The sequence below is a fragment of the Ascaphus truei genome, chromosome 21 (assembly GCF_040206685.1).
Source record: "Ascaphus truei isolate aAscTru1 chromosome 21, aAscTru1.hap1, whole genome shotgun sequence".
NCBI classification, from domain to species: Eukaryota; Metazoa; Chordata; class Amphibia; order Anura; family Ascaphidae; genus Ascaphus; species Ascaphus truei.
In genome coordinates, this window is record NC_134503.1 from 135,319 (window position 1) to 156,425 (window position 21,107).

The 21,107-nt window shown below is 47.9% G+C and overlaps 1 protein-coding gene across 2 annotated transcripts in view; it reads left to right on the forward strand.

The window, feature by feature from the left end:
* LOC142471873 (sodium-coupled neutral amino acid transporter 3-like) overlaps window positions 1-21,107 on the forward strand; it is a 167,409-nt gene that overhangs the window by 52,086 nt on the left and 94,216 nt on the right. The window contains exon 5 of one of the 2 annotated variants that reach the window (XM_075578286.1): window positions 11,707-11,774. The exons of the other annotated variant lie outside the window; for it this stretch is intronic. The gene's annotated coding sequence lies outside the window, so the exon portion shown is untranslated. The remainder of the gene's footprint in view (window positions 1-11,706; window positions 11,775-21,107) is intronic. 2 annotated transcript variants of the gene reach the window in all.

A 21,107-nucleotide genomic window follows, 5' to 3' on the forward strand; every position in this document is an offset into this window, starting at 1 on the left:
CCTTTGGCAGCACATAGGAACACCCTGTCAATGTGGTCAGTGTGTGGACTCGGTCAGTGTACTTTCCTGTGTGTGGACTCCTTGTGGTCAGTGCTTTTCTGTGTATCAGAGGTATTTGCTCACACAGAGTTTCCAGCAGAAATCCCACTTTCCCACTGTTTCTTTCTTTAATTTTTCTCCTTATGTGTATAAGTAAAGTGTGTAACAGTGTATCATTGCACGCTTGCCTAAATATAACAATGTATCGTTGTGCGCTTGCCTAAATATAACAATGTATCGTTGTGCGCTTGCCTAAATGTAACAATGTATCGTTGTGCGCTTGCCTAAATGTAACAATGTATCATTGCACGCTTGCCTAAATATAACAATGTATCGTTGTGCGCTTGCCTAAATGTAACAATGTATCGTTGTGCGCTTACCTAAATGTAACAATGTATCGTTGTGCGCTTGCCTAAATGTAACAATGTATCGTTGTACGCTTACCTAAATGTAACAATGTATCGTTGCACGCTTGCCTAAATGTAACAAGGTAGCACTGTATGCTCACCTAAATGTAACAAGGTAGCACTGTATGCTCACCTAAATGTAACAATGTATCACTGTGCGCTTGCCTAAATGTAACAATGTATCGTTGTGCTCTTACCTAGATGTAACAATGTATCGTTGTGCGCTTACCTAAATGTAACAATGTATCACTGTGCGCTTACCTAAATGTAACAATGTATAGTTGTGCGCTTACCTAAATGTAACAATGTATCACTGTGCGCTTACCTAAATGTAACAATGTATCGCTGTGCGCTTACCTAAATGTAACGATGTATCGTTGTGCTCCTACCTAAATGTAACAATGTATCGTTGTGCGCTTACCTACATGTAACAATGTATCACTGTGCGCTTACCTAAATGTAACAATGTATCGTTGTGCTCCTACCTAAATGTAACAATGTATCGTTGTGCTCTTACCTAAATGTAACAATGTATCGTTGTGCTCCTACCTAAATGTAGCAATGTATCGTTGTGCGCTTACCTAAATGTAACAATGTATCGTTGTGCTCTTACCTAAATGTAACAATGTATCGTTGTGCTCCTACCTAAATGTAACAATGTATCGTTGTGCGCTTACCTAAATGTAACAATGCATCGTTGTGCTCTTACCTAAATGTAACAATGTATCTTTGTGCTCTTGCCTAAATGTAACAATGTATCGTTGTGCTCTTACCTAAATGTAACAATGTATCGTTGTGCTCTTACCTAAATGTAACAATGTATCATTGTGCTCTTACCTAAATGTAACAATGTATCGTTGTGCGCTTACCTAAATGTAACAATGTATTGTATTGTATGTCTTTATTTATATGAAGCCATAAATGTACACAGCGCTTCACAGTAGTAATACATATCATATAAATAACAAATAATATAAATAACAGAGCATGGGAATAAGTGCTTCAGACATACTGTAAAAGTAACATTAAGGAAGAGGAGTCCCTGCTCCGAGGAGCTTACAATCTAATTGGTAGGTAGGGAGAACGTACAGAGACAGTAGGAGGGAGTTCGGGTAAGTGCGTCTGCAGGGGGCCAAGGTTTATGTATCATGTGTTCAGTATTATCCACAGTGCTATTCGTATGCTTCTTTAAGCAGATGTGTCTTAGGCTGCGGTCCCAGTAATGTCTGTGACACGCGCGCCCGGCGGGGGGGGGGCGGCGCGTGTCACAGCGCTAACCGCGATCTGCGGTCTGTGAGGAGAGGAGAATCTTGCGACGGGAGGGGGCGTGGTCGGGGATTTGCGGGGGCGTGGCCATTACATCACGCGGCTGGTTCGCCCTCATTGGGTGAACCGCCGGTGGGGGCGTGGCCACGCCTCCGTCGCTAGGAGTAAACTCAATTTTATTGAGTTGGGAAAAATCCTGCCGCACGGCGCGCCTGCACCTTCTGCGTGACGGTGCGTAGTGGGCCCAGCCCCATTGAGGGGCGGTGCTTACACGCACAGTGCACGCCGCGCCGTGCGCACAGGCTGTACTGGGACCGCAGCCTTAAAGTGAGTCTTAAAGGTGGATAGCGAGGGTGCTAGTCGGGTACTGAGGGGAAGGGCATTCCAGAGGTGCGGGGCAGAAAGTGAGAAAGGTTTAAGGCGGGAGAGGGATTTAGATTTATTTATTTATTTATAAAATATTTGACCAGGAAGTAATACATTGAAAGTTACCTCTCGTTCTCACGTATGTCCTGGGCACAGAGTAAAACAAATAATACATGGTTACAAATACAGTTACATAATGAGCAGGGTATACATTATATACAAGACATTGCATGCACAGTTACAGATAATATATATTATGAGCGTATGAAACAGTTACAGACCAGGTTAAAATGTGAGACAGCCTTAGATTTGAAAGAACTTAAGCTGGTGGTGGATGTGAGAGTCTCTGGTAGGTTGTTCCAGTTTTGGGGAGCACGGAAGGAGAAGGAGGAACGTCCGGATACTTTGTTGAGTCTTGGGACCATGAACAGTCTTTTGGAGTCTGATCTCAGGTGATATGTGCTGCATGTGGTAGGGGTGAGGAGCTTGTTCAGGTAGCTGGGTAGCTTGCCCAGAAAGTATTTGAGGGTGAGACAGGAAAGGTGAACTTTGCGCCTAGACTCTAGTGATGACCAATCTAGTTCTTTGAGCATTTCGCAGTGATGTGTGTTGTAGTTGCATTGGAGAACAAAACGACAAATTGAATTGTAGAGGGTGTCAAGTTTGCTAAGCTGGTTTGAGGAGCCGAGCCATATACTATGTCTCCATAGTCAATAATTGGCATTAGCATCTGCTGTGCAATACGCTTTCTGACCAGGAGACTTAGGGAGGATTTGTTCCTGTAAAGTACCCCTAGTTTGGCATAGGTCTTGGTTGTCAGGGTATCAATGTGCATCCCGAATGTTAAGTGGGAGTCAAACCATAAGCCCAGGTATTTAAAACTAGTGACAGGAGTTAGGGTGGTGTTAGCGTTGGTTCTAATCAGGAGCTCAGTCACTGGAAGCTTTACAAATTTAGTCTTGGTCCCAAATACCATTGTTACAGTCTTGTTAGTGTTTAAAAACAGTTTGTTTTGGGAAATCCAGTTTTCGAGTCTCAAAAAGTCAGACTGAAGTATGTGTTGAAGGTCAGAGAGGCTATGGCTGTGTGCATACAGGATTGTGTCATCTGCATACATGTGTATTGAGGCTTCCTTACAAGCTGTGGGAAGATCATTAATGAACACTGAGAAGAGTAGGGGCCTCAGAACAGAGCCTTGCGGGACACCACAGGTGATATCCAGGGGTTTGGAGTTAGAGCCTGAGATGGACACATGTTGGGATCTTCCTGATAGGTAGGACTGAAACCAGTTTAAAGCATGTTTCCCTATTCCAGAGCTCTGGAGTTTGTTAAGCAGGATAACATGATCAACTGTGTCAAAAGCCTTTGCAAAATCTAGGAATACTGCACCAGTGAGTTGTCCCCGTTCCATTCCACACTGGATTTCATTGCAAACTTTTAGCAGGGTAGTTACGGTGGAGTGTTTGGGACGAAACCCAGACTGGAATTGGCTAGGGAAATTTGTCTTGGTGTAGAAATCGCTTAATTGGGAGTGGACACATTTTTCCATAACTTTGGATAGAATTGGGAGAAGTGAGATTGGCCTGTAGTTTGAGACAGTGTTTTTGTCCCCACTTTTGAAGATTGGGACAACTCTGGCAGTTTTCCAGGTCTTAGGGATACATACAAAGGGGGTAGAAAGAAGACATCCTTGAGAAGAACGCAAGAGTCGGGATGGTGCATAGCGAGAAATTAGGGCTGAGATGTAAGGAGGGGCAGAAGAATGTAAAGCTTTAAAAGTGAGCAGGAGAATTGAGTGTGAGATACGGGATTTAATCGGAAGCCAGGAGAGGGATTTCAGGAGGGGAGATGCGGAGACAGATTTAGGAAAGAGTAGAGTGATTCTGGCAGCAGCGTTTAGGATAGATTGTAGGGGAGACAGGTGAGAGGCAGGAAGGCCGGACAGCAGGAGGTTGCAATAATCGAGACGTGAGAGAATGAGGGCCTGAGTCAGAGTTTTAGCAGTTGAGTAACAGAGGAAAGGGCGTATCTTTGTTATATTGCGGAGGAAAAAGCGACAAGTTTTAGAAACGTTTTGAATATGGGAGGAGAATGAGAGAGAGGAATCAAGTGTAACCCCTAGGCAGCGTGCTTGGGCTACTGGGTGAATTATCGTATTTTCAATAGCAATGTGTAAGGAGGTAGTAGGTCCAGGTTTGGGAGGAAGTATAATGAGCTCTGTTTTTGCCATGTTAAGTTTCAGTCACCTGATGGCCATCCAGGATGATATTCCAGAGAGGCATTCAGAAACTTTGGTCTGTATAGCAGTTGTAAGGTCAGGGGTTGAAAGGTAAATTTGTGTGTCGTCAGCATAGAGGTGATATTTAAACCCAAAAGATGTGATTAGGTCACCTAGAGAGAGTGTGTAAAGAGAAAAGAGAAGGGGTCCCAGGACAGAGCCCTGGGGTACCCCCCACAGAGAGATCAATAGAGGAAGAGGAGGTGTTGGCAAAAGAGACACTGAAAGTACGATGGGAGAGGTAAGAGGAGATCCAGGATAGAGCTTTGTTCCGAATACCAAGAGTATGGAGAATGTGAAGGAGAAGAGGGTGGTCCACGGTGTCGAATGCTGCAGAGAGGTCGAGTAATATGAGCAGAGTGTAATGACCTCTGTCTTTGGCAGCATGGAGGTCGTCAGTTATTTTAGTGAGGGCTGTTTTAGTAGAGTGAGCAGTGCGGAAGCCAGATTGTAGAGGGTCTAGGAGAGAATAGGTGTTGAGAAAGTGTAGCAATCGAGAGAATACAAGACGTTCAAGGAGTTTGGAGGCAAAAGGCAGGAGGGAGACAGGTCGATAGTTAGAAGGACAGATAGGCGTCAAGCTTGCTGGTTTTGAGTAATGGTATAACGGTTGCATGCTTGAAGGAGGATGGAAAGGTACCAGAGTAGAGGGAAGAGTTAAAGATCTGTGTGAGCATAGGGATTATAGAAGGAACAAGAGGTTTTAGGAGATGGGAGGGAATGGGATCAAGAGGGCAAGTGGTAGACGGAGAAGAGGCGATCAGCAGTGACACATCCTCCTCCGAGATAGCGGAAAAATAGTCAAGAAGGGCAGGAGGAGAGTTGGGAAGCATTGTGGGATGGGAGGAGGCAACAGATGGGATGTTCTGCCGTATGGATTCCACCTTTTCCTTAAAAAAGTCAGCAAAGTCCTGAGGTGAGATGGAGGAAGAAGAGGAGGCAGCTGAGGGTGGTCTGAGTAGAGAGTCAAAGACAGAAAAGAGACGGCGTGGGTTAGACTTGTGTGTGTTGATTAGTGATGAAAAGTAGGTTTGTTTAGCCTGAGAGAGGGCAGAGTTGAAACAGGACAGCATAAATTTGTAGTGAATGAAGTCTGCGAGCGTATGAGATTTCCTCCAGAGGCGTTCAGAGAAATGAGTGGAGGAACGCAGCATGCGTGTGTGGGAGTTTAGCCAGGGTCGGGGGTTAGAAGGGCGAGGACGGCAGAGAGAAAGCGGGGCATGAAGATCAAGAGAGGAAGATAAGGCAGAGTTGTAGTTCCTGACCAGGTTGTCAGGGTCTGTAGCAGAGCTGAGAGAGGAGAGGGAGGAGCGTAAAGTGGAATCAAGAGCTGGTAGGTTAATAGAGCGCAGGTTTCTGCAAAAACGAGGGATAGGTGGAGATGGAGATGGAGAGAAGCGAGAGAGCGAAAACGAGATGAGGTGATGTCAGAGAGAGGAAAAGGGGAAATGGAGAAATCGGAGAGAGAGAAGTTTTTAGTGAAAACCAGGTATAGGTAGTGTCCATCCTTGTGGGTGCTGGCTTCAGTCCACTGTTGAAGGCCAAAAGAAGAGGTTAGAGAAAGAAAGCGGGAAGCCCAAGGGAGAGAGGGGTCATCAATGTGGCAATTGAAGTCCCCAAGGAGAAGAACAGGGGAGTCTGAGGAGAGAAAGTAAGAGAGCCAGGATTCAAAGTGAGAGAGAAAGGCAGAAGGGGGATGAGTAGAGGAAGGTGGGCGATAGATGACCACCACATGGACCGGGAGAGGAGAGAAGATCTGGACTGTGTGAACCACAAAGGAGGGAAAAGCAAGAGAGGGTGGAATAGGAACGGTTCGGTAGCGGCAGAGAGAGGAGAGCAGGAGCCCCACGCCTCCACCCCTGCCATCAGGGCACGGAGTGTGGGAGAAGGAAAGGCCACCATAAGAGAGGGCAGCTTCCAGAGCAGAGTCAGACTGAGTGAGCCAGCTCTCAGTTATAGCAAAGAGAAGCAGGGAGTGAGAGAGAAAGAAGTCATGCACAGAGAGGAACTTGTTAGAGAGGGAGCGAGCATCCCAAAGGGCACAGGAGAAAGGGAGAGAGGAGGGAGGGTGGCAGGGGATGGGGCGAGAGAAGGGAGAGTGGCAGGGGATGGGTATGAGGTTGGAGGGGTTTACACCAGAAGGAGTAGAAGTTGCATGTGGAAGGCGAGGACGAGAGCATGTAGAAATAAGGCAGGGACCAGGATTGGGAGAGATATCCCCAGAAGCGAGGAGGAGAAGCATGGATAGAAGGAGGATGTGTGAGGATGATTTGTAGGGGTGTGTTTTAGTGCAGGGGGTATAGCTGTAGGGGTGTGTTTTAGTGCAGGGGGTATAGCTGTAGGGGTGTGTTTTAGTGCAGGGGGTATAGCTGTAGGGGTGTGTTTTAGTGCAGGGGGTATAGCTGTAGGGGTGTGTTTTAGTGCAGGGGGTATAGCTGTAGGGGTGTGTTTTAGTGCAGGGGGTATAGCTGTAGGGGTGTGTTTTAGTGCAGGGGGTATAGCTGTAGGGGTGTGTTTTAGTGCAGGGGGTATAGCTGTAGGGGTGTGTTTTAGTGCAGGGGGTATAGCTGTGGGGGTGTGTTTTAGTGCAGGGGGTATAGCTGTAGGGGTGTGTTTTAGTGCAGGGGGTATAGCTGTAGGGGTGTGTTTTAGTGCAGGGGGTATAGCTGTAGGGGTGTTTTTTAGTGCAGGGGATATAGCTGTAGGGGTGTTTTTTAGTGCAGGGGGTATAGCTGTAGGGGTGTGTTTTAGTGCAGGGGGTATAGCTGTGGGGGTGTGTTTTAGTGCAGGGGGTATAGCTGTAGGGGTGTTTTAGTGCAGGGGGTATAGCTGTAGGGGTGTGTTTTAGTGCAGGGGGTATAGCTGTAGGGGTGTTTTTTAGTGCAGGGGGTATAGCTGTAGGGGTGTGTTTTAGTGCAGGGGGTATAGCTGTAGGGGTGTGTTTTAGTGCAGGGGGTATAGCTGTGGGGGTGTGTTTTAGTGCAGGGGGTATAGCTGTAGGGGTGTGTTTTAGTGCAGGGGGTATAGCTGTGGGGGTGACAGAGGGCGCAGGTAAGAGAGGAGTTCCTGTGAGCTGAGAAGCGGGGAAGGAAGGAGAGATGGCGATACAATGTATAATTGCACTCTTACCTAAGGCTGCGCTTATACAGCCGGCAACGGCGATGCGAACGACGACATCACCCGTAGCCATCGCCGTTGCAAAAGTTATATTTTAGATTTTGGAGATGTTGCTGGCTGCAATGCCGGTGACGTCAGCACGGGGGAAGGCAGACGCGCGGAGAAGCTCCCTGATTGGCTTATAGCCAGTCACGTGGAGACCGCCTCTCAAAAAAATCCAATTCTACTACCAGATTTTTGGTAGCGTCGTCGCGTTCACTATAAGCGCCGGCGACAATCCATTTGTTTTGACGTGAAGTCGCTGTTGCCGTCGCCTGCACTATAAGCGCAGCCTAAGCTGGCAATCGTTTGGTGCTCTTGTCCAAATCCTGATTGTGTGCCTAACATAATGGCTGCTTCAGTCAGTGTAACTCAGCATCTACAATGTATCCTTACATTACTCAGGTAACATTATCTATTGTTACAGTTTCCAGGTCAAACTCCTGGGAACATTTTCAACACATTATCCCAAACAGGAAAGTGTTGCAAAGATCTTGCACTGCTGGGGAGGTGTGTTTAACCTGCTCTAGAAATCAAAGGATGCTTTAAAACTCATATAAATGGCATTAAGAGTTGAATAAAAACAAAAAAAACAGTCACATCTAATAATACAGAACTGATTTATTTTAAATATATATATATATAAGATTTCACATGTTTTGTTGCTTTAAACATCATTTTCATGCTTACTGGGTGTGGCCAATTACCCATGTCTGATCTAGTGACCATTACTGTATAATAGTAGAATAGGATACAACAGCAGCAGAACCGAGGCAACAGCAGCAGAACCGCGGCAACAGCAGCAGAACCGAGGCGTCAGCAGCAGCAGAACCGCGGCGGCGAGGCGGCAGAACCGAGGCAGCGACGCAGCAGAACCAAGGCAACGAGGCAGCGGCAGCAGAACCGAGGCGGCAGCCACAGCAGAACCGAGGCAGCAGCAGCAGAACCGAGGCAACGAGGCAGCAGCAGCAGAACCGAGGCAGCAGCAGCAGAACCGAGGCAGCGAGGCGGCAGCAGCAGCAGCAGAACCGAGGCGGCAGCAGCAGCAGAATCGAGGCAGCACCAGCAGAACTGCGGCGGCAGCAGCAGCAGAACCGCGGCGGCAGCAGCAGAACCGAGGCAGCAGCAGCAGAACCGAGGCAGCAGCAGCAGAACCGCGGCAGCAGCAGCAGAACCGCGGCAGCAGCAGCAGAACCGCGGCAGCAGCAGCAGAACTGAGGCGGCAGCAGCAGCAGCAGCAGAACCGAGTCGGCAGCAGCAGCAGAACCGAGGCGGCAGCAGCAGCAGCAGCAGCATCAGAACCGCGGCAGCAGCAGCAGAACCGAGGCGGCGCAGCAGCAGCAGAACCGAGGCGGCGCAGCAGCAGCAGAACCGATGCGGCAGCAGCAGCAGCAGAACCGAGGCGGCAGCAGCAGCAGAACCGAGGCAGCGACGCAGCAGAACCAAGGCAACGAGGCAGCGGCAGCAGAACCGAGGCGGCAGCCACAGCAGAACCGAGGCAGCAGCAGCAGAACCGAGGCAACGAGGCAGCAGCAGCAGAACCGAGGCAGCAGCAGCAGAACCGAGGCAGCGAGGCGGCAGCAGCAGCAGCAGAACCGAGGCGGCAGCAGCAGCAGAATCGAGGCAGCACCAGCAGAACTGCGGCGGCAGCAGCAGCAGAACCGCGGCGGCAGCAGCAGAACCGAGGCAGCAGCAGCAGAACCGAGGCAGCAGCAGCAGAACCGTGGCAGCAGCAGCAGAACCGCGGCAGCAGCAGCAGAACCGCGGCAGCAGCAGCAGAACTGAGGCGGCAGCAGCAGCAGCAGCAGAACCGAGTCGGCAGCAGCAGCAGAACCGAGGCGGCAGCAGCAGCAGCAGCAGCATCAGAACCGCGGCAGCAGCAGCAGAACCGAGGCGGCGCAGCAGCAGCAGAACCGAGGCAGCAGCAGCAGCAGCAGAACCGAGGCGGCAGCAGCAGCAGAACCGAGGCAGCAGCAGCAGAACCGCGGCGACAGCAGCAGCAGCAGAACCGAGGTGGCAGCAGCAGAACCGAGGCGGCAGCAGCAGCAGCAGAACCGAGGCAGCAGCAGCAGAACCGCGGCGACAGCAGCAGCAGCAGAACCGAGGTGGCAGCAGCAGCAGCAGAACCGAGGCAGCAGCAGCAGCAGAACCGAGGCGGCAGCAGCAGCAGCAGAACCGAGGCAGCAGCAGCAGCAGCAGAACTGAGGCGGCAGCAGCAGCAGCAGAACCGAGGCAGCAGCAGCAGCAGAACTGAGGCGGCAGCAGCAGCAGCAGAACCGAGGCAGCAGCAGCAGCAGCAGCAGCAGAACCGAGGCAGCAGCAGCAACATAACCGCGGCGGCAGCAGCAGCAGCAGAACTGAGGCGGCAGCAGCAGCAGCAGAACCGAGGCAGCAGCAGCAGCAGAACCGAGGCAGCAGCAGCAGCAGAACCGAGGCAGCAGCAGCAGTAGCAGAACCGAGGCAGCAGCAGCAGAACCGAGGCAGCAGCAGCAGCAGCAGAACTGAGGCGGCAGCAGCAGCAGCAGAACCGAGGCAGCAGCAGCAGCAGAACCGAGGCAGCAGCAGCAGCAGAACCGAGGCAGCAGCAGCAGCAGCAGAACCGAGGCAGCAGCAGCAGAACCGAGGCAGCAGCAGCAGCAGAACCGAGGCAGCAGCAGCAGCAGCAGAACCGAGGCAGAGGCAGCAGAACTGAGGCGGCAGCAGCAGCAGCAGAACCGAGGCGGCAGCAGCAGCAGCAGAACCGAGGCAGCAGCAGCAGCAGAACCGAGGCAGCAGCAACATAACCGCGGCGGCAGCAGCAGCAGCAGCAGAACTGAGGCGGCAGCAGCAGCAGCAGCAGAACCGAGGCGGCAGCAGCAGCAGAACTGAGGTGGCAGCAGCAGCAGCAGAACCGAGGCAGCAGCAGCAGAACCGAGGCGGCAGCAACATAACCGCGGCGGCAGCAGCAGCAGAACCGAGGCGGCAGCAGCAGCAGCAGAACTGAGGCGGCAGCAGCAGCAGCAGAACCGAGGCAGCAGCAGCAGCAGAACCGAGGCAGCAGCAGCAGAACCGAGGCGGCAGCAGCAGCAGCAGAACCGAGGCAGGAGCAGCAGCAGAACCGAGGCAGGAGCAGCAGCAGAACCGCGGCAGCAGCAGCAGCAGAACCGAGGCAGGAGCAGCAGCAGAACCGCGGCAGCAGCAACCTCTTATATTGATGCTTTGCTGAGCAGTGATTAGGCTGCTACTGCTCGGGTCCCCTGACTGGCCATGTTTCGAAAAAGGTGAGTAGGTCACCCGATCCCCCAAAGAAAGTGGGACTAAAGTTACTTCCCTTTGATGTCATCCATGTGCATTGTTGGAACTATGTGCCGTTACATGCCTTTAAAATAGAAATATCAGTCAAATGCCTCCAATTACTATCCGTGCTGTTCTCCAGTGTATGGGTTAGTAGTTAGGGCAGCCAGCATTAAGGGTCTTAACTATATTCACTTGCGAGTAATCGCTGTCAAATAGACGTGGACAGCCAAGAAAAAACCAGCGTTCTCAAGTCTTTGTTTGACGGGAAGCTGAGGGCATCATCCTGTGGGGACTTTGTCCTTGGGAGTGGAAGCAAGGTGCCCAGTGTTAGCTGTCTGTCAGGACTTGTAATTCCATCCCGGGTCTCTTCCCCTCCCTGCTCTGACATAAGGAGATCCAAACAATCTGGGGAGACAGATGATACTCTGCAAACTGCCGGCACAATTAAGAGTAAGTGACATCTGAGAACTATTCTTAGCTTGGCATGTCCAAGACATAATTCGGGAAAAGATAACCCTTCCTTCTTGCGAGGGGCTCTAACTGCCTGTCCTTTCAGTGGGAAATCACGAACCAGGAAACTTTCATTTCAGTTATTTCATCATAAAATTCACATGACTTCAATTATAATAACCAAGCCATTGTGATGCTCGCCCTTCTCATGGAATGGGGACAGTAACGGGCAGGCGTGACACACATGTAACAGGGGTTATTGCACTTGCATTATAACACAGAGTATTGCAGCCTATATCACCAGCAATAACCCCACAACATCAGTACAAACGACATGCTGCGTACTCTTACAGACAACCACATCGCTCGCAGCAAATATACAGTCGCTGTTACTTCTGGGTAATTGGCGAAAGCGGCTTTATTCGGAGGTGACACGTCTGTTTCAATGAACCTGTTTTCTTTTTATAGGCTCCCGGAAGACTGCCGCTCTTTCGGAGTGCAAGGAACATCCTTCCGGAAAACTTACAGTATAACAGGTGGATACACTGGTCTCCCAACTGTGAGAGGGGGGGAAGGGGGATGCAACAGGTAGAGGAATTTGGGGCCAATTAAAAGGTAAAATTATCATCTGAACCATATAACTCCCCCTAACTCCTCCTACTGACTCTCTCCAAGGTGCAAGCTGGGGCAGAGACACAGAATGTGATACATCTCATTATAATCTGTGCCCCGTGTAACTCCCCTAACTCCTCCTACTAACTCTCCCCAAGGTGCAAGCTGGGACAGAGACGCAGAATATGATGCATCTCATTATAATCTGTGCACCATGTAACTACCCCCCAACTCCTCCTACTGACTCTCCCCAAGGTGCATGCTGGGACAGAGACACAGAATGTGATACATCTCATTATAATCTGTGCCCCGTGTAACTCCCCTAACTCCTCCTACTAACTCTCCCCAAAGTGCAAGCTGGGGCAGAGACGCAGAATGTGATACATCTCATTATAATCTGTGCCCCATGTAACTCCTACCTAACTCCTCCTACTGACTCTCCCCAAGGTGCAAGCTGGGACAGAGACACAGAATGTGATACATCTCATTATAATCTGTGCCCCGTGTAACTCCCCTAACTCCTCCTACTGACTCTCCCCAAAGTGCAAGCTGGGGCAGAGACGCAGAATATGATGCATCTCATTATAATCTGTGCACCATGTAACTACCCCCCAACTCCTCCTACTGACTCTCCCCAAGGTGCATGCTGGGGCAGAGACGCAGAATGTGATACATCTCATTATAATCTGTGCACCATGTAACTCCCCCAACTCCTCCTACTGACTCTCCCCAAGGTGCATGCTGGGGCAGAGACGCAGAATGTGATACATCTCATTATAATCTGTGCATCATGTAACCCCCACAACCCCTCCTACTGACTCTCCCCAAGGTGCATGCTGGGGCAGAGACGCAGAATGTGATACATCTCATTATAATCTGTGCACCATGTAACTCCCCCAACTCCTCCTACTGACTCTCCCCAAGGTGCATGCTGGGGCAGAGACGCAGAATGTGATACATCTCATTATAATCTGTGCATCATGTAACCCCCCCCAACTCCTCCTACTGACTCTCCCCAAGGTGCAAGCTGGGGCAGAGACACAGAATGTGATACATCTCATTATAATCTGTGCACCATGTAACTTCTCCAACTTCTCCTACTGACTCTCCCCAAGGTGCATGCTGGGGCAGAGACGCAGAATGTGATACATCTCATTATAATCTGTGCCCCATGTAACTCCTCCCAACTCCTCCTACTGACTCTCCCCAAGGTGCAAGCTGGGACAGAGACGCAGAATGTGATACATCTCATTATAATCTGTGCCCCATGTAACTCCTCCCAACTCCTCCTACTGACTCTCCCCAAAGTGCAAGCTGGGGCAGAGACACAGAATGTGATACATCTCATTATAATCTGTGCACCATGTAACTTCTCCAACTTCTCCTACTGACTCTCCCCAAGGTGCATGCTGGGGCAGAGACGCAGAATGTGATACATCTCATTATAATCTGTGCCCCTTGTAACTCCCCTAACTCCTCCTACTGACTCTCCCCAAGGTGCAAGCTGGGACAGAGACGCAGAATGTGATACATCTCATTATAATCTGTGCCCCATGTAACTCCTCCCAACTCCTCCTACTGACTCTCCCCAAAGTGCAAGCTGGGGCAGAGACGCAGAATATGATGCATCTCATTATAATCTGTGCACCATGTAACTACCCCCCAACTCCTCCTACTGACTCTCCCCAAGGTGCATGCTGGGGCAGAGACGCAGAATGTGATACATCTCATTATAATCTGTGCACCATGTAACTCCCCCAACTCCTCCTACTGACTCTCCCCAAGGTGCATGCTGGGGCAGAGACGCAGAATGTGATACATCTCATTATAATCTGTGCATCATGTAACCCCCACAACCCCTCCTACTGACTCTCCCCAAGGTGCATGCTGGGGCAGAGACGCAGAATGTGATACATCTCATTATAATCTGTGCACCATGTAACTTCTCCAACTCCTCCTACTTACCCTCCCCAAGGTGCATGCTGGGGCAGAGACGCAGAATGTGATACATCAGTATCTGTTCCCAAAACAAGAGTTCAACTCTAAAGCGATTGCCGAGTTGCGCATAAACCTCACGCAGGCGCTTTCCATTGTTAGCGCCAAATTAGAAGCGCCTTAAGCGCAAAATGAATTTGCTGCAGCACGGATGTTTAATTTTATGTCTTATTTTCACAGAACGACTGTTCTAAAATATATTAAGCTAACAATTGATGCTTATTAAAGCTGCAGTTCAAGCAATATCCTGCATGTGTGTTTTAATAAATCAGTTCTGTAGTAAGAACAAATACTTTTACCATTTTCTGTTTTAAAAAAAACAACTTTGAAAGACCAATTTTCTTGTATTCTATTTTAACAAGCATGCTTGTTCCTATAGCAACGATTTACATTCCCCATATTTAAAGATGTCGCCAAACTTTGCCGATCAATAGACGGAGAACGAATTGACCTGCAGCTATGCAGTTCTTTAGGTAATTAGAGATTGCCCACATGAAACTACTGAAGTTAAAAAAAAAACTAAAACAAAAAACGGGAGCCTGACCTGCAGCTTTAACACTAACATGATCTTTGCAATTCTGTCCGTTGCCCACCAGACCCTCCCCCAGCATTCAGACATTTACAGCCGCCGGAAAACTCACCTTTACAAGGAAGCCTACCTGGGGTTCCTCTTAACTTCCAACTGCCCCCTCCCCACCAAACCCATTGGGACTAGCTGTGCGGCTGGACCATACTCCATCCTGATATATACTCCATCTCACACCAGATTGTAAGCTCTCATTAGCTCTTTGTATGTAACTTTATGTAATTATCAAATCTCTGCTCCCCCATTGTACCACGCTGCGGAATATGTTGGCGCTTTTCAAATAAACGATAATAATACCTCGGCCCCAAAAAGGTTAGAATATTGGGGTTATGTATCAGTGTCCCGTTGTTGAATCTGGTGTAGTGTAATAATATTGGGGTTATGTATCCGTGTCCCGTTGTTGAATCTGGTGTAGTGTAATAATATTGGGGTTATGTATCCGTGTCCCGTTGTTGAATCTGGTGTAGTGTAATAATATTGGGGTTATGTATCCGTGTCCCGTTGTTGAATCTGGTGTAGTGTAATAATATTGGGGTTATGTATCCGTGTCCCGTTGTTGAATCTGGTGTAGTGTAATAATATTGGGGTTATGTATCCGTGTCCCGTTGTTGAATCTGGTGCAGTGTAATAATATTGGGGTTATGTATCCGTGTCCCGTTGTTGAATCTGGTGCAGTGTAATAATATTGGGGTTATGTATCCGTGTCCCGTTGTTGAATCTGGTGTAGTGTAATAATATTGGGGTTATGTATCCGTGTCCCGTTGTTGAATCTGGTGTAGTGTAATAATATTGGGGTTATGTATCCGTGTCCCGTTGTTGAATCTGGTGCAGTGTAATAATATTGGGGTTATGTATCCGTGTCCCGTTGTTGAATCTGGTGCAGTGTAATAATATTGGGGTTATGTATCAGTGTCCCGTTGTTGAATCTGGTGCAGTGTAATAATATTGGGGTTATGTATCCGTGTCCCGTTGTTGAATCTGGTGTAGTGTAATAATATTGGGGTTATGTATCCGTGTCCCGTTGTTGAATCTGGTGCAGTGTAATAATATTGGGGTTATGTATCCGTGTCCCGTTGTTGAATCTGGTGTAGTGTAATAATATTGGGGTTATGTATCCGTGTCCCGTTGTTGAATCTGGTGTAGTGTAATAATATTGGGGTTATGTATCCGTGTCCCGTTGTTGAATCTGGTGTAGTGTAATAATATTGGGGTTATGTATCCGTGTCCCGTTGTTGAATCTGGTGTAGTGTAATAATATTGGGGTTATGTATCCGTGTCCCGTTGTTGAATCTGGTGTAGTGTAATAATATTGGGGTTATGTATCCGTGTCCCGTTGTTGAATCTGGTGTAGTGTAATAATATTGGGGTTATGTATCCGTGTCCCGTTGTTGAATCTGGTGTAGTGTAATAATATTGGGGTTATGTATCCGTGTCCCGTTGTTGAATCTGGTGCAGTGTAATAATATTGGGGTTATGTATCCGTGTCCCGTTGTTGAATCTGGTGTAGTGTAATAATATTGGGGTTATGTATCCGTGTCCCGTTGTTGAATCTGGTGCAGTGTAATAATATTGGGGTTATGTATCCGTGTCCCGTTGTTGAATCTGGTGTAGTGTAATAATATTGGGGTTATGTATCCGTGTCCCGTTGTTGAATCTGGTGCAGTGTAATAATATTGGGGTTATGTATCCGTGTCCCGTTGTTGAATCTGGTGTAGTGTAATAATATTGGGGTTATGTATCCGTGTCCCGTTGTTGAATCTGGTGTAGTGTAATAATATTGGGGTTATGTATCCGTGTCCCGTTGTTGAATCTGGTGTAGTGTAATAATATTGGGGTTATGTATCCGTGTCCCGTTGTTGAATCTGGTGCAGTGTAATAATATTGGGGTTATGTATCCGTGTCCCGTTGTTGAATCTGGTGTAGTGTAATAATATTGGGGTTATGTATCCGTGTCCCGTTGTTGAATCTGGTGCAGTGTAATAATATTGGGGTTATGTATCCGTGTCCCGTTGTTGAATCTGGTGTAGTGTAATAATATTGGGGTTATGTATCCGTGTCCCGTTGTTGAATCTGGTGCAGTGTAATAATATTGGGGTTATGTATCCGTGTCCCGTTGTTGAATCTGGTGTAGTGTAATAATATTGGGGTTATGTATCAGTGTCCCGTTGTTGAATCTGGTGTAGTGTAATAATATTGGGGTTATGTATCCGTGTCCCGTTGTTGAATCTGGTGCAGTGTAATAATATTGGGGTTATGTATCCGTGTCCCGTTGTTGAATCTGGTGTAGTGTAATAATATTGGGGTTATGTATCCGTGTCCCGTTGTTGAATCTGGTGTAGTGTAATAATATTGGGGTTATGTATCCGTGTCCCGTTGTTGAATCTGGTGTAGTGTAATAATATTGGGGTTATGTATCCGTGTCCCGTTGTTGAATCTGGTGTAGTGTAATAATATTGGGGTTATGTATCCGTGTCCCGTTGTTGAATCTGGTGTAGTGTAATAATATTGGGGTTATGTATCCGTGTCCCGTTGTTGAATCTGGTGCAGTGTAATAATATTGGGGTTATGTATCCGTGTCCCGTTGTTGAATCTGGTGTAGTGTAATAATATTGGGGTTATGTATCCGTGTCCCGTTGTTGAATCTGGTGTAGTGTAATAATATTGGGGTTATGTATCAGTGTCCCGTTGTTGAATCTGGTGTAGTGTAATAATATTGGGGTTATGTATCCGTGTCCCGTTGTTGAATCTGGTGCAGTGTAATAATATTGGGGTTATGTATCCGTGTCCCGTTGTTGAATCTGGTGCAGTGTAATAATATTGGGGTTATGTATCCGTGTCCCGTTGTTGAATCTGGTGTAGTGTAATAATATTGGGGTTATGTATCCGTGTCCCGTTGTTGAATCTGGTGTAGTGTAATAATATTGGGGTTATGTATCCGTGTCCCGTTGTTGAATCTGGTGCAGTGTAATAATATTGGGGTTATGTATCCGTGTCCCGTTGTTGAATCTGGTGCAGTGTAATAATATTGGGGTTATGTATCCGTGTCCCGTTGTTGAATCTGGTGTAGTGTAATAATATTGGGGTTATGTATCCGTGTCCCGTTGTTGAATCTGGTGTAGTGTAATAATATTGGGGTTATGTATCCGTGTCCCGTTGTTGAATCTGGTGCAGTGTAATAATATTGGGGTTATGTATCCGTGTCCCGTTGTTGAATCTGGTGTAGTGTAATAATATTGGGGTTATGTATCCGTGTCCCGTTGTTGAATCTGGTGTAGTGTAATAATATTGGGGTTATGTATCCGTGTCCCGTTGTTGAATCTGGTGCAGTGTAATAATATTGGGGTTATGTATCCGTGTCCCGTTGTTGAATCTGGTGCAGTGTAATAATATTGGGGTTATGTATCCGTGTCCCGTTGTTGAATCTGGTGTAGTGTAATAATATTGGGGTTATGTATCCGTGTCCCGTTGTTGAATCTGGTGTAGTGTAATAATATTGGGGTTATGTATCCGTGTCCCGTTGTTGAATCTGGTGTAGTGTAATAATATTGGGGTTATGTATCCGTGTCCCGTTGTTGAATCTGGTGTAGTGTAATAATATTGGGGTTATGTATCCGTGTCCCGTTGTTGAATCTGGTGTAGTGTAATAATATTGAAGTGTTGGTTCTGCAGGGAGGAGACTCTGATATATCGGGGTTGGGGGGTCTCTCATACGTCGGGGGGGGGGGGGGGGAGGACTATATACACCATGCTGTCATCATCACTGTTTTCAGCAGAAAATCCCCTTTGAAGTATATGGTAATTTCTGGCAGAAAACATCTCGAAGGGGCCGATTTGGAAAATATCACATTTACTCCATGGGAAGTTACTCATAAATGTATTTATTTATTTATTTATAAAATATTTTACCAGGCAGTAATACACTGAGAGTTACCTCTCGTTTTCTAGTATGTCCTGGGCACAGAGTAAAACAAAATAATACATGGTTACAAGTACAGTTACATAATGAGCAGGGTATACATTATATACAAGACATTGCATGCACAGTTACAGATAATATATATTATAGGCGTATGTAACAGTTACAGGTAATATATATTATGGGCGTATGTAACAGTTACAGATAATATATATTATGGGCGTATGTAACAGTTACAGATATATATATATTATGGGCGTATGTAACAGTTACAGATAATATATATTATGGGCGTATGTAACAGTTACAGGTAATATATATTATAGGCGTATGTAACAGTTACAGATAATATATATTATGGGCGTATGTAACAGTTACAGGTAATATATATTATGGGCGTATGTAACAGTTACAGATAATATATATTATAGGCGTATGTAACAGTTACAGATAATATATATTATTGGCGTATGTAACAGTTACAGATAATATATATTATGGGCGTATGTAACAGTTACAGATAATATATATTATAGGCGTATGTAACAGTTACAGATAATATATATTATGGGCGTATGTAACAGTTACAGATAATATATATTATGGGCGTATGTAACAGTTACAGATAATATATATTATTGGCGTATGTAACAGTTACAGATAATATATATTATTGGCGTATGTAACAGTTACAGATAATATATATTATGGGCGTATGTAACAGTTACAGATAATATATATTATAGGCGTATGTAACAGTTACAGACCAGGTTAAAGTGTGAGACAGCGTTAGATTTGAAAGAACTCAGGGCACAACAGCACAAAAGTCCACTGGAGTTTCTGTGCCACGATTGGCACTATCGCAGTATGTGTAAGCCCCATAGTTCCATGGTGTGTCAGAGCACATTATTCTTTACATTTACACTTCCACCCCAAGGCTTCTCTGTTGCCCCGATATATTACGCCCCCCAAAGCAAGGTCATGTTTAGAAGCTGTGAAGGAGCGGCTCAGTGAGTAAAGACACTGACTGGCACTGAGTGTGAAGCAGGGGAACCTGGGAGAAGGAGCGGCTCAGTGAGTAAAGACTGACTGGCACTGAGTGTGAAGCAGGGGAACCTGGGAGAAGGAGCGGCTCAGTGAGTACAGACACTGACTGGCACTGAGTGTGAAGCAGGGGAACCTGGGAGAAGGAGCGGCTCAGTGAGTAAAGACACTGACTGGCACTGAGTGTGAAGCAGGGGAGCCTGGGAGAAGGAGCGGCTCAGTGAGTAAAGACACTGACTGGCACTGAGTGTGAAGCAGGGGAACCTGGGAGAAGGAGCGGCTCAGTGAGTAAAGACACTGACTGGCACTGAGTGTGAAGCAGGGGAACCTGGGAGAAGGAGCGGCTCAGTGAGTAAAGACACTGACTGGCACTGAGTGTGAAGCAGGGGAACCTGGGAGAAGCAGCGGCTCAGTGAGTAAAGACACTGACTGGCACTGAGTGTGAAGCAGGGGAACCTGGGAGAAGGAGCGGCTCAGTGAGTAAAGACTCTGACTGGCACTGAGTGTGAAGCAGGGGAACCTGGGAGAAGGAGCGGCTCAGTGAGTAAAGACACTGACTGGCACTGAGTGTGAAGCAGGGGAACCTGGGAGAAGGAGCGGCTCAGTGAGTAAAGACACTGACTGGCACTGAGTGTGAAGCAGGGGAACCTGGGAGAAGCAGCGGCTCAGTGAGTAAAGACACTGACTGGCACTGAGTGTGAAGCAGGGGAACCTGGGAGAAGGAGCGGCTCAGTGAGTAAAGACACTGACTGGCACTGAGTGTGAAGCAGGGGAACCTGGGAGAAGGAGCGGCTCAGTGAGTAAAGACACTGACTGGCACTGTGTGTGAAGCAGGGGAGCCTGGGAGAAGGAGTGTCTCAGTGAGTAAAGACACTGACTGGCACTGAGTGTGAAGCAGGGGAACCTGGGAGAAGGAGCGGCTCAGTGAGTGAAGACACTGACTGGCACTGAGTGTGAAGCAGGGGAACCTGGGAGAAGCAGCGGCTCAGTGAGTAAAGATACTGACTGGTACTGAGTGTGAAGCAGGGGAACCTGGGAGAAGGAGCGGCTCAGTGAGTACAGACACTGACTGGCACTGAGTGTGAAGCAGGGGAACCTGGGAGAAGGAGCGGCTCAGTGAGTAAAGATACTGACTGGCACTGAGTGTGAAGCAGGGGAACCTGGGAGAAGGAGCGGCTCAGTGAGTAAAGATACTGACTGGTACTGAGTGTGAAGCAGGGGAACCTGGGAGAAGGAGCGGCTCAGTGAGTAAAGATACTGACTGGTACTGAGTGTGAAGCAGGGGAACCTGGGAGAAGGAGCGGCTCAGTGAGTAAAGACACTGACTGGCACTGAGTGTGAAGCAGGGGAACCTGGGAGAAGGAGCGGCTCAGTGAGTAAAGACACTGACTGGCACTGAGTGTGAAGCAGGGGAGCCTGGGAGAAGGAGTGTCTCAGTGAGTAAAGACACTGACTGGCACTGAGTGTGAAGCAGGGGAACCTGGGAGAAGGAGCGGCTCAGTGAGTGAAGACACTGACTGGCACTGAGTGTGAAGCAGGGGAACCTGGGAGAAGCAGTGGCTCAGTGAGTGAAGACACTGACTGGTACTGAGTGTGAAGCAGGGGAACCTGGGAGAAGGAGCGGCTCAGTGAGTAAAGACACTGACTGGCACTGAGTGTGAAGCAGGGGAACCTGGGAGAAGGAGCGGCTCAGTGAGTAAAGACACTGACTGGCAC